The following is a 12,310-nucleotide window of genomic DNA, read 5'->3' as shown; positions in this document are numbered from 1 at the left end:
CACAAGTATTACTGCAGTTGTACCATGGCGTTGATAGTCAACAAAGGGAAACATCAATTACTCAACCTTGTCCTAGAAGGAAGCGGTAAATTCACATAATACCAGTTCTAGAGTCATTGAACAAAGAATATATCCGGTTTGACAATTCTCTCTCCTCCTCTTTTTTTTTTTTTTTTTTTTTTCATTTTTTTCAAAAAAATATATCAACTTCAAAATATTTTTTTTTATTTTTTATATCACATCAACAATTTTTTATTACTATTTAAATAAATAAAAAATCATTAAAATACAAATTATTTTCATTTTTTTATAAAAATTATATATATTTTATATCATACCAATCACTTTTTATTACCATTAAAAAAAATTAAGCTCAATAATAAAGGGAAGGAATTGCCAAACCGCGGCGCTTGCTTTCTTATTCTATGGGCGTTGATACAGTTCCACCAATTTATAATCATATTTGGCAGGAAAAAAAAAAAAGTCATGCTTTGACAAAACTTCATAGTAGTTATCATAGAACTCGTCAGAAGGTGAGATATTCCACAAAATGTAAGAGAGAAAAAGTCTAAACAGGTGCATAATGGCTCATAAAGAAGAGATTGGGTAACGAGAATGAACTCTCTCTCTCTCTCTAAATTCCTACCGAGAATCTAGAAATTGTTGACGAGTAATGCTACACATCATCCCCTTATCCTTTTTTTGTCCTCCCAAAATTGATGTGGCTCTTAAAATCACCATTGAATTTTTAATATATCACTATTGAATTTTGATCCAATGGTGATTTTAAAAGCCACATCAATTTTGGGAGGACAAGGAGATGATGTGCAGCATTACTCATTGTTGACATCCCAAAAAAATGTTTTATATCAAAGCCTCATCAGAATTCGAATATCTAGGGATAATGATAACCTCCACCAACAACATTTGAATCCTAAGAATCACGAGATTTGATCTGATCAATGACTCTTAACACTCCTTTATAACCGAAAACTATACTAATAGTTTGACATCATATGTGAGAAAATATATATAAATCGTTCCAAACAAAATTTGCAATGGTGAAAACTATGTCAAAAAGTGTCTCCCATGAGACGATACCTCAAAGAAGGGTCCCAACTCACAGTAATTGTTTTTTTTTTTTTTTTTAAGTTTTATTATTTTTAATTTTTATTATTTTTTAAGATTTTTAATTTCTATTTTTAATTTTTTTTTTTTTTACATTATGCCACGTGTCAACACTTGAAAGTAGACACATGACAATCTGTTAAATTTTTTACGGAAAAATGGATAGAGGTACCATATTTGTCTTTTCCCAAAATTCAAGTACCATCTGCGATGCGAATTGAAATTGAGGTATCAAAAAATAAAATTTTCAAACCACAGGTACCAAAAATATCTTTGACCCTAATATTTAACATCATAGTTCAAACTCAAGCTTATACATTGAGATTGAAGGAAAGTGTTAGAATATTTACAAAATATTATCTACATTAGGATTTTTTGACTTCTTTAATTATTATAGGGTTTACTTGTTCATAATTCTTAACCTCTAAAAATAGAGGGTATATATATATATATATATATATACAGGGGCGGACCCACATGCATGCTGGGGGGACGAATATTCCCCCAAAAGTTTTAAAATTTTCTTTAAAATTTGTCCCCCAAAAATATTTTTTTTGTCCCCCCTAATTTTTTTTATTTTATTTTTATGTTTTGACCCCTCTTTTATTTTGAAAAGCCAAAAATATCCTTGATTTGTGCTGTTAGCTTCTAACCAAAATTCAAACTTAGTTTTTTTTTTTTTTTTTTTTTGTACTGCTTAAGCTCATAAGTCACAAATCACAAGCCTGTGAAGCCTGCACGTCTGCAATTAAGGACAACCCCCTACACGGCTGCACGTCTCCCGACTCTCCCCTACCCATCTGCAGCTCTACTGCTTGCACCGAGACTCCAAGACTGAGAGTTCTAAAAGACTAAGAGACTAAGAGTGACATTCCTTAGAGAAATCAAGAAAACTAGAAGAACAAATCGCCACGTGACATGTTGCTATAAAAAAGTTGGAACTTTCCAACGATGACGAGTTGTCCCCAATAGGTGTATTGGAAATTCCTATTCTGGTACACCGGAGTCAGACCACAATGGGAGCAGCAACTTCAGCTCATCGTGTGTCTCACCGCCCCAAAAACTGACGATGACTCCTCAACTCCGAGAGAGCCATGGTGGATCGCAGTGGAAGTCAGTGATTGAGGCCTTGAAGAAGAAATTGAGGAGGAGGTTCTCGACCTTCCCGTTGCTGGGTGCGAGCCACGAGGTTTCAAAGAAGAATCTGAGGTAGTGAGGTGGAAGTTGGCTCGGATTCGGAGCGCCGGGGAAGGGATTGATTATGGTGGGGTTTCGATGCCCAAGCCGTCGTGACTCGTGGAGGAACTTTGACTATGCCAAGCTTGCAGCTGCCACGGATAATTTCAATCCTGGTAAGAACAAACATCTTCCTCTGTTTTTTGTTTCTTTTCTTATTTTTGTGCATTTAAACGTATTTTGAGTTGAAAGGATTATTCTAAAAAAATCTAAATACGACTATTACAATACTTGTCATGTAAGCCTAAGTAATGAATTACAATTTAATATATAATTAAATTTAAGGCTTTTATATTTTTTATTTTACATAAATACATACAAACACACACATAGAGAAAAACTACATGTATTTATGTATGTAAGTAGTTATGTATTTATATAAGTTCGTCCGGTCGTCCCTCCTACTAAAAATCCTGGTTCCGCCCCTGTATATGTAACTCATTACCTTCTCTCTGTTCCTATAATGGAACTCTCAAAAAGCCACATTTTCACACCAAGTTTTTAAATTAATTTTACCACACTTATTCATTTTATTTTATTTAATTATAACAAATTAACCTATTAATTATTTTTCTAGGCATTACAATTTCAACTCTCCCCTTTCTTTCATATTATTCCATCATATATTTATACAGAAAGAAATGAAGAAATTAAGTGCCTAGAGGAATGGGATGACAGGATTCAAGGGATTGCTTGAGAGCGTCTCAATCGCAACTCAACTCCAAGTGATTGCAGAATGTCCCTTACGATTTCCTCAAGCTCCTATGCCACCCTCTTCTATTCTCTCTCACTTTCTACGTAACTTTTCAATTTGAATCGAAATTAATTTCGGCCACCCCTATTTAGGTCGAACCACCCTCTTCATTTTTTTTAAAGAATAATATAATATATAATTTTTTAATATTTTATTATAAGTAGCACGTGTTACACTGCAATCGATGCTTATGTGGTGGCAATTTTTATAATAACATTAATCTATTTCTTTTTGCTTATCTCAAGAAGTATTTAATAATTTTTTAAAACTGAGAGAGCTATTTATCAAAACTTTAAACAATATACACCAATTTTACATTTATCTATAGTTAAAGCATTCACATTCAGCTCAACAAATTTATTCTCTAATTTAGCTAAAAAAATCACATTTTTTTTTTTAAAAAAATTAACTATTTGGTTTTTCAAAACACTTACACTTTTTATTTTAATTATTCATTTTCAATAATTTTTTTATTCTCTCTTTATTTTTTAGTGAGAAAAGAAAGTGTTAGAGAAATAATCAGCTCTGAAGCCACGTGGTTCAACCCACAGGTCCGACCCAGCTTGGTCACCTCGATCAGAACACTTCGGATGTTTGTCACAACCCTATATAAAGAAATCAACTCGGTGCCTGAGCACCTCGGACTATGACATGTCTTGGTACATTGATCACCTTGGACATAAAGACTCCACAAGGCGCGGAATATACCGAGATCTCCTAGTTTGGATGGAGCAAACACATCTCGAATATTTTCACCTCGGAGAATTGGTCGGGGTATGATACAATTGCCTTGAAGCTATCTTCTTAGATTCAACAAGTGTTTGAGCGTTAGAACTCTATATCCAAGATTCGTGGGCATAGACTCAAATCTAGGGATTTCTGATAAAGGCCAATCCCAAGAATCTCGGGATTGACCCTTATCCTGACATTAATGGGATAAGGTACTTATCAACGTGGAATTCATCTAAAGAGGCAGGGTACTATCCAACTTCTATTCGATTCAAACCCAATGAAGATAAGGTTGAAACCTATACAATCCAGGACTCAGACTCCTAGTCCAACTATGCTTCAAGAACTCCAATAAGTCTTTAACTGTGAGCCTATATAAATAAGACTGATACCCCAGGTATACACATAAATTCTCTAAGCTCTGAGATTTCTAGTTCTCCATTAAAGTCATAAAGTTAGTACTAACTTATTTATTGGAGTGGGTGTAGTCGGCACCCCCAACTAGTCATATGTTATTTTTGTAGATCCCAAGGAAGTCAGGGAAGACAACTTTTGGCCAACCACAAGACGACACATCACCATATCGGAAACTGTACCAACAATTTGGCACCCTCTGTGGAAATGACATTGTTCCTTCAATCCATAATGGTGGCTACGCGTCGTACCAATCTGGGTCAGAACAACACCCATGAAGAAGCAGAGTCCATCGGCCCTGAGGCCAGAATAGCCAATATGAATCAACAGTTGGCCCAAGCACATAAGAACATGGAGGATTTATTGGCTCAGAATGCGTTGTTGCAAGCTGCCCGAACGCCCGCACCATCGCAACAGCTGGAAGGGGGAGAGAATAGCTAGAACGAAGATTGTCGAGCAGCTCCGAGCGATCACTAAGAAGGATCTAGAGAACAAGGTGAGCCCCAAAATGAGAACAACGTTCTGCCAAGAAACTAGCCTCCATCCCCATCAAAAGAGCCCAAGAGAAAGCTACATCAGATGGTCATTGATTTGGGTGCAAAGTATGATGTGTTGTCAAAAACCATGGTAGAGAAGCAGAGCGGGAAAGAGCCTTTAGCTAATCTCTTTCAGAACACAGACTCAATGTTTACGGACGAGGTGGCTAATACGACTTTTCCTGAGAAGTTCAAGGTCCCAGACATTCCCGTCTTCACGGGCAGTGAGGAGCTGATGGAGCACCTGATGACCTTTTTGTTAGTTTGTGATTGACTGCATTTTGTTGGACAAAATCATTTCTATGTAATGATGCTTTTAAACATGAATTTAGTTATTTTCAGAGTCTTCTTATTCAGAGTTATACTTCTAGAAGATTCTGCACAGATTCCAAGTCAGAGAAATCATATCCCTTGCATCCGTTCGGACGACATGATATTTCGTCCGGATGCTCAGCTGTCAAAAGCATCATCCATCTGGACGATGAGAATTTTTTGTTCGGACTTTCCTCTGTGTCGAGAAGCTTCGAACTACTCTAGGTTGCATCCGTCCGGACGTCTCAGCAACACGGCCAGACGCCTTTCAGTGTTCGACAAGGAAAAGGACTTCGTTCCAAACCACAGATATGGGAAGAAAGTTGCAACCATCCGGACGATGTGTGTTCCAGTCCGGATACTATCCTTGATAAGGCAAGATGTGCATACAAAGTTCAACTGTCCGGACGTCATTCTTCATTGTCTAGACGCACAAGCCTTAATATGGAAATAGTTTGCCGCAAAAGTTTAACCGTCTGAACGACAGACTCCATGGTCCGGACGCTGAAGCCCTAATATGGAAATTGCGTTCAACTGAAGTGCAACCGTCCGGACGCTGGGGCAACACCGTTCGGACCCTGCTCTATTCAGAAAAGAATTTCAAGCGAATTTGGAAAGCCGATCGCACAGTTGTTCATCTGGATGCCCTTAGCTACCGTCCTAACGCTGCCTAGCAAAATCGCATCAGACGTGATTTAAGTTTTTGTGGCCTATAAATAAAGACCCAGGCATGTAATTTGTAAGAATTCGGTAGAGCTTAGAGAGTTTATTTTAGAAGTTATTGTGCAGATCCGCTTACTCTCAGCCGTAGCCAAGTGTTGTTGCTATGCTGAACTAAAGTCTATCTTAGGGGTTGACCCGAAGGTAAAGGATTTCATTGAAGACCCATTTAAGTAGGTGACTTGGTTGGGAGGCGTTCGTGTTAGGTTACACGTCAGAGTGCTAGATACAATAGCTGCATTGGGTATGTGAGTGTTACTGTTTATGTACTAACTTTATCTTCTAAATAGTGGATATCTTGTATTTGGCTACCTCGAAGTGGTTTTTCTCTTAATTAAGTTTCCACTTCGTCAACAAAATATCTATCTCTTTAATTTTCGCATTGTGATATTTTGTTGCACACTATTACAGAAACTTGGTAAATTAGGAGTCATATTAATTTTCAATTGTTATCAGAGCTTGGTACACTCTGTTTAGATTCAATTCTTGAGTGTTACCTTTCCTATTGACTTCTAGTTTTAATTCAAATGTCTTGAAATCTTAATGATGTTCTTGCCTTTGATGGTACGAACTATAGCTATTGGAAAGCTCGTATGCAATTCTTTTTAAAATCCATTGACTGTTGGAAAATTGTTGAAACTGGTTGGACTCAACCAGTGGATGCAACTCCCTAATCAGCCACTGATAAAAACGCACGACTATTCAATGATAAAGCCCTCCATGCTCTATGTCAATTGCTTTCACTGTCTAAATTCGCTAGAATCTCAAATAGTGAATCCGCTAAAGAAGCATGGCAAATCTTAGAAACAACATATGAAGGCACCAAACTTGTTAAATCTGCCATACTTCAAATGTTGATTTATAGATTTGAAGAAATTGAGATGTTGGAAGATGAAACATTTGGAGAGTTTTACTCCAAAATGAGCGACCTAAGAAACTCAATGGTGAGTCTTGGGAAAACCGCCTCGGATGTAAAACTCATTCGTAAAATTTTAAGATCTTTACCTGAGTGTTTCAGAATCAAGGTGACTACAATTGAAGAAAGCAAAGACTTGGAAGAGATGAATATTGAAGAGTTGGTGGGATCTCTTCAAAGTTATGAACTGTCCCTGCCTCCGGTCAAAAAGGTGAAGAGCATTGCCCTTAAAGCTTCCGAGAAGAAAGTCGAAGTTTCATCTGAAGACGACTCTGAGGATGAAGAAAAAGCTATGGGTTGGCCAAAAATTTCGAAAGATTAATGAGGAATGATCGGTTCAAGAAAAAGTTTTTCAAAAGAATGAAGAAGCCCCAGAGAGTCTAAACGTGAGGAAACTGAGAAAAAGACCCCAAAGGCCTAAGATGTTTTGAATGATCAGGGTTTGGGCATATACGGGCTGATTGTGGGAACCTCAAGTAGGGAAAAGAGATGGCATACAATGCGACTCTCAGTGATGAGTCTGAAGAAAAAGAAGCTCCTGAGTAAGAGAAATTTCTAGCCTTTGTAGCTCCAAATGTAGAGGAGGGTTCTTACTACTCAGAGCATAGTGATGAAGACAGGGAAGAACTCAATGAGGCTTATAAAATCCTCTATGTGGAGTTCGAGAAGCTGAGGGAGGCTTCCAAGCAACACATTCACGACTTGAATAGCTTATAGACAGAGAAAAGCTCACTACTACTCAAGATACAGGGGTTAGAGGAGCCCAACAGACAAGACTGGACTTGGGTATGTAACTGATGGAGATCAAGGCACCGCTTCGAAGGATCTCGTTCAAGTACCAATTGGGCCGGTCACGAGAGCACGAGCAAAGAAGTTCAAGGATGTGCTCAACGGACTCATCCAAAAGTTATGGGCTCAAGCAAATTCGTGGAAGCCCATTGAGCATGATCCACGTGGGCAACAAAGAATTGTCACCTTGATTCAAGTTCTAGAAGGATCCGGTCAAGGCTAAGAATTGGCAAGAAAACAATCGCAGGAAATCTAAACCAAATTGATGCGGAATAAATTGATGGTGGACTGACATGGAAATATGTTGGACCACAAAGATAATTGATGGTGAACCGGCATGGAAATATGAAGAGTACCATATTTAGAACGATTTCATGCCTTATTCAAGTTAGATGTTTAAGTATATTTTGATGTGATATTTCTAAGTTTTCCATAATGGGTTTGTTGCCCAAATAATTGCTTGGACCGCAAGAGATTGCGTAGGGATAAAGAGCTTGCTAGTCTTTTGTAAAGCCTATTTAAGCATGTGGTTGTAAAGAAAAAGACAGACATTGATTATTCATAAAACTTATGAGGTTTATTCTCTTTGGTTCTTTGAAGAACTACTCGAACTTATCGGGATTTCCCGTGGCGTTCATCTCGACTTATCAAACGGAGTTTCCACCACCGTTTGTGGCGTCTTCCTTATACTGAGGTTCTTGTTTGTCATAAACAACGGGTCGAGGTCTTCCATTTGAATCTGTTCATAGAACGATCTTGGGTTCCCTTTCGTTGTTGAGTCTCGTTATTCTTGACGAGGTTCACATCAGTAACTCATCCCTCTGACATTCCCTTTACTTCTAGGACTATCTTTGTTAAGCCCACATTCCCTCTACTGGTCACTCAGAAGCTCCCTACTATTAGAAGATCGCCCATATGCCATCACTGTGGATTAAGCGGGCATGTCCGACCCCAGTGCTCCCTTCTCAAGGCTCGGAGAGCAAAGGTCAAGAAAGAGGTGCCAATACAAGCAAATTTTGGCACAAGACCTCTGGCCTAGTATCAAACTCCATGGAATCAAGCTTTGAGGCATCAGGCTCCATGGAATCAAGCTCCAAAGCATCAGGCTCCCAATATCAAGCCTCATGGTATCAAGTCCCAAGGCATCATGCCCCACGGTGCCAGGCTCCTTAGCAACAGTGGTCTTAGTAGAGATTTGTTCCTGCTAAACAAAATGGCAAATCCAAGACTAACAAATCCAAGCACTTCAAAAGGCCGCAAAAGGTGGAGGATCAATACTGCAAGGGGCTACCTATTTGGATGCAGAGCATAATACAGTGGATGGATCATCAAATGAAGACCTACCAACAACCACTGACAGGAAGGCAGGCATGCATGGGTCAGTAAGAAGGAAGACATTCACCCTTTGAGGGGGGAATGGACTCACCTAGTTGGTGAGGATATTCATGCCTAGAATATAATTCCTAAACCTAGAGCATCAGGTTTGATTGCATTGCATGATTATTCTACTTGTTATATCTTTTGTTTGCTTTGCAATTTAGGAACTACTATTATTTACCTCCTATTTAATTCTCTTGTGAGAACTTTGCAGGTACTATTTGGGGAAGACAGATAAAGCATGTTGGGCGACTGCTTTTATGTATTGGTAATTTTGATCCTTCACAGGTTTGATCTTGCCTTACATGCTAGTCTTATGATTTTTTTATTTTTTATTTTCTTTTCCGTATAGCATGTGTTTATTGTTTTTAATAACAATTAAAAAAAAAAATTGGGGGAGAAAATGGAAGGAATTTTATTTTTTTTTATTTTCTTGGCATGTCAGATATTGCATGTATTCTTGCCTGATATCTCATTTCATTTCGCATTAATTGACTATGCTTTTATATGATTGAGAGTTTATGCCTAAATATCTGCTAAGTTTTTCCTGTGCATCCAAATGCTAGATATTTACTTTTCTCATGTGATGAAAATGTGCACTATCTAAGGCTCCCCTAAGGTACATTTTTTTGTTTCTCTATGACTTTTTGTTTCTGGAATTTCTGATGAGAGATTGTTTTTTGATAAGATGGTCAAATTGACCAATATGCTATTGAATCTAGAGTCTAAAAATTTTAACATTCTCTCTAGGTTGCACCACAAAAAAGAAACAAGCAGTTATTCTTCTGAATTCCTAGGCATATTTATTCACTGCTTCTGTACTGAATTAGCTTTATATCTTGTCCTTCATGGTGGAAGTAAAAATTTATCTTGTTCTTCATGGTACAAGTAAAACAATTATGTGCTGCATCTTAGGGGATGTATTAGATGAGAGTGGCTAAGCCCTAGTAAATAATAAGGTTTGACTTTTGACTGATTTTTCATTGATTTTCTCTCTTGTTTAGAAAATCCGGTTGCTTTAAGTTATATCAGTGAACTTCATACCTTATTGAAAAAGTCTTTACACACACACGCATTGCATGAGTTGAGTAATCTATGTAAAATTTCTATCTACAAGGAATTTTTGTGCTGATTGAACTTTGAACTCTCTTTCATATCTCTGCATATTTTTGAGATGCTATCTAACTGCTTTATCAGTTGATTATACATGCGTGTTCTGGAGCTGATACTAGGGAAAAAAATTTTCTGCAAATTTTCCTTCAATTTCTGTTTTTCAGTGTGAAGCGTCGGACGATCTCTCCTTACGTTAGGATGGGTACGGCTTAGACGGCTGGACGGTCAGGTGACACGTCCGGACGCGTGCGGCCTTGTCGCATGCTTATGTGGCAACGCGAGTCCAGAAGGGTTAGTGATACGTCCGGACAGGGACCCCACAGGATTAAAAATCGCTTTCTCCCCTAGCTACAGCACCTCTTTGGCTTTTCGTCTCTCTTTTTGTCTCTTTTGGGTACGATTTTCTCGAGGATCTCTCACGATTTCTCGGTGTTTTTTGCCCTTTTGTGCATTTTTCTCTTCATTCCAGGTATTTTTCTAGTTCTTTTTATTCTTTTCAGTGTTTTATTAACTATTAGAATATTGAATCTTTTGGGAATTTGTTTGAGATTAAAATTGCATATTTTTGATATCTCCTATGTTGGGATTATCTATTTTGGCATTCTTTTGAACTGTATTGGGTTATTTACTTGTTGTAATTTTTGGAAAAGTCCATTTTATTGCCGAATTTTTTTTGAACTAACAAAAACCTAATATTTTTGAGAATATTTTCGGCATACCTTGTTGGTTATTTTTGTAGAATCATGTATGCTGAAAGTCCACATCGCAAAGTCTGACAGAGGACTGAGGAGGATGTGGTAGCCTTCAGAGCCAAGATTATGAACAAGCCTGTCATTCCTGAGATGAATGTCGTTCGTGCAGATATTATGGTTGCTCCACTGGATAGTATCCATGAGATCATCCAGACCTATCACTGGGGATACCTCCACAATTATGCCTGCATTGTGCTCACCAGGCTGGTCAGACAGTTCTATGCCCATCTCGAGGTAGTGTAGAATGATGACAATGGCATTGTTCTATAGTCCTGCATTGCAGGGCATTGTTATCATGGTTGATCCTCAGGTCATCAACCAGATCATCGGGGTGCTAGTGCTTTAGATTTCAGCTAGTCTATTCAATGACGTTGTTTTGGCTTCGTCTTTGGATGAGCTCCGTGAGTTCTTTCATGCCGTCCCGCAGGACAATGAACGAGCCTCTACTATCAGTATTGGTGCTTTGTCTCCCTCACACCGCATGCTTGCGAAGATCGTCCAGCATAATCTTTGGCCTATTGTTAGGCGTATTAATTTGATTCTAAAAAGGGCACAGTTTGTATATGCCATCTATATGCGCTTGCCTTTTTTCCTATGCAAGCATATTATGGTGTTATGATAGAGGCCCAGGATGAGCATAATACTGGTCTCCCTTTTGGCTGCTTGCTTAGTCAAATCATTTTGCAGTCAGGCATTGATGTCGCTGGAGAGCCGAAGATGAAGATTCAGGATCCCCTCAGTAAACAAACCTTAATGAAGTCCAATGCACAGCTGAGGCGTGACGATCAGGATGAAGACCCTCAGCCGGCTCCTATTCATGTTGAGATGCCGGACATTGCTTCTTCATCTCAGACTGCTCTGCCACCTCCATAGCAGGATGCCAGTTATGCTCAAATTTTGGAGGCTTTTGTGATGTGAACCCCGTCAAGAATAATGAGACCCAACAACGAAAGGGAACCCAAGATCGTTCTATGGACAAATTCGAATGGACGACCTCGACCCGTTGTTTATGACAAACAAGAACCTCGGTATAAGGAAGACGCCACAAACAGTGGTGGAAACTCCGTTTGATAAGTCGAGATGAACGCCACGGGAAATCCCGATAAGTTCGCGTAGTTCTTCAAAGAACTAAAGAGAATAAACCTCACAAGTTTTATGAATAATCAATGTCTCATTTTCCATTGCTTATGCACCTATTTAAAGGGCTGAACATTACAAGGAAAAAAACCTAACATAGAAAACCTAATTAAAGCCGAAAATGGGTAAGGAAAGAAATCCTTACCTTCTTAAAACACACAAGACATATAAGGCAATAAAGGCTGGATGCCCACCCTCCTAATCAAAGCTAAAATAAATCCCTACTTGCCTAAAAAAAAAGACGTTAAAATAGGAAAGAAGAGCTGGATGCCTAGAAACATATAGAAGGAAACAAAAGACAACATAAAAGGAAAGAAAGTGGCGCCTAGAATAGCCATGCAATCCGATCCTTCTAGAATAGACCCAAAATTTCTTGCCAATTCTTAGCCTTGACCGG

This window comes from Alnus glutinosa, chromosome 13 (assembly GCF_958979055.1).
Source record: "Alnus glutinosa chromosome 13, dhAlnGlut1.1, whole genome shotgun sequence".
In the NCBI taxonomy this organism is placed as follows: Eukaryota; Viridiplantae; Streptophyta; class Magnoliopsida; order Fagales; family Betulaceae; genus Alnus; species Alnus glutinosa.
Note: the sequence above shows the minus strand (reverse complement) of the source record.